The sequence below is a fragment of the Triticum urartu genome, unplaced genomic scaffold (assembly GCF_056163025.1).
Source record: "Triticum urartu cultivar PI428250 unplaced genomic scaffold, HENAU_Tu73 scaffold539, whole genome shotgun sequence".
In the NCBI taxonomy this organism is placed as follows: domain Eukaryota; kingdom Viridiplantae; phylum Streptophyta; class Magnoliopsida; order Poales; family Poaceae; genus Triticum; species Triticum urartu.
Genome location: NW_028260721.1, coordinates 26,598 through 28,208, shown reverse-complemented (window position 1 = coordinate 28,208; position 1,611 = coordinate 26,598). Strand labels below are relative to the sequence as shown.

Sequence of the window (1,611 nt, the reverse complement as noted above, 5' to 3'; positions counted from 1 at the left end):
CAGTTAAAATAAGAAGGAATAGGGGAATATTCGATCGTTCACTCCAAAAAGAGGGTCCTATTGAAAAAGAAATTATCCAAAATAGAAAGAAGTTTTTTTTTTTCAAATTCAATTGTTTATTTATCTCTTATTCAAAAATTTCCCTGAAAATTGAATTTCTTTTTTTCATTCAATGGGGTTAGATGATCTAGTTCTTAATATTATTACTTTACTCAATTGACAAATTCCACAACAAATCTCTTGATTCGGAATTAGGGACTCATGTATCATCTGATGAATCCACTTTCTTTTACACTTCTGTATCTTACTCTATCTTGTTTTTTAGTATTATCTAAAATAACTGATGAATTATGAATTTTCCATAACTTAGGTAAATGCTTTACCAACATATGTAGTGTAGTAAAAAAAAATAAATGGAATTTAACTCTTTCATGCTTACTTTAACTAGTTATTTTGGTTTTCTACTGGCTGCTTTAACTATAACCCCAGCTCTATTTATTGGCTTGAACAAGATACGCCTTATTTGAATTGACTGAATAATTATAATTCAGAAAAGAAAAATCTTTCTTTGGGATTCCTGGCATTCTACGACTCTTTTCCAGACTAATTAGGAATTCTTTTCTTGGTCATTGAGATTCGTGGATAATTTAGAGTACTATTTAGGGATAGATCGTACCTCTTTTTTTATCCCCTCGAACAAATCGAAATGATTGAAGTTTTTCTATTTGGAATCGTCTTAGGCCTAATTCCTATTACTTTAGCGGGATTATTCGTGACTGCGTATTTGCAATACAGGCGTGGGGATCAGTTGGATCTTTGATTGAGTCATTTTTTTTTTTTGATTGACCTCCTCCAGACCAGAGAGGAGGTCAAATTGAAATTGGAGTTACAATTCAATTTTGTTAAGTTATTTTACTCTGCTTCGACATAAAATAGATGGAATCACGCTCTGTAGGATTTGAACCTACGACATCGGGTTTTGGAGACCCGCGTTCTACCGAACTGAACTAAGAGCGCTTTCATTCATTCAAAAAGAAAATCTTTTTCTATTCCTAATGTATCTCACGTACGTATAGTCTCCACAAATTCAAGTTATACCCACTTTACTTTAATTGATCTCGTCGCTACTGCCTATAAAGAAGAAAGAAGTAATAGGTAGGGATGACAGGATTTGAACCTGTGACATTTTGTACCCAAAACAAACGCGCTACCAAGCTGCGCTACATCCCTTTTCCAAATTAAATTGTTGTACAATGCCATTGTACACAATTCCTGTCTTCTTTTCCACATCATAATTTTCTTCTTCTTTCTTTCTCTATCTATATATAGAACCCTCGTGTCATTTCTTCTTTTTGGTCTCATATAATTAAGGAATTATATACATATAAAATCCAATATAATTTCGCCTATAAAAGAAGGATTACTTTTCCTTGGTAATATATAGGAAGAAGGGGTCATCTTTTTCTTTTTTAGGGATAGGAAAATTTCGTCGATATGGTTCATTTTATATATAGCATAACAATCTTGGGCAAGAGTTTATGATCATATATGTATTCCAACAAGGAAGGAGGATTTTCAATGCGGGATATAAAAACATATCTCTCTGTAGCA

At 32.6% G+C, this 1,611-nt stretch overlaps 2 non-coding genes across 2 annotated transcripts; both read right to left on the bottom strand.

Annotated features, from left to right (window-relative positions):
• Window positions 1-943: 943 nt before the first annotated feature.
• On the bottom strand, window positions 944-1,017 carry TRNAW-CCA (transfer RNA tryptophan (anticodon CCA)). Its single transcript has one exon. It is a non-coding gene; the product is annotated as a tRNA-Trp (tRNA).
• A 139-nt stretch (window positions 1,018-1,156) lies between these two features.
• TRNAP-UGG (transfer RNA proline (anticodon UGG)) lies at window positions 1,157-1,230 on the bottom strand. The gene has a single exon. It is a non-coding gene; the product is annotated as a tRNA-Pro (tRNA).
• Window positions 1,231-1,611: the final 381 nt, after the last annotated feature.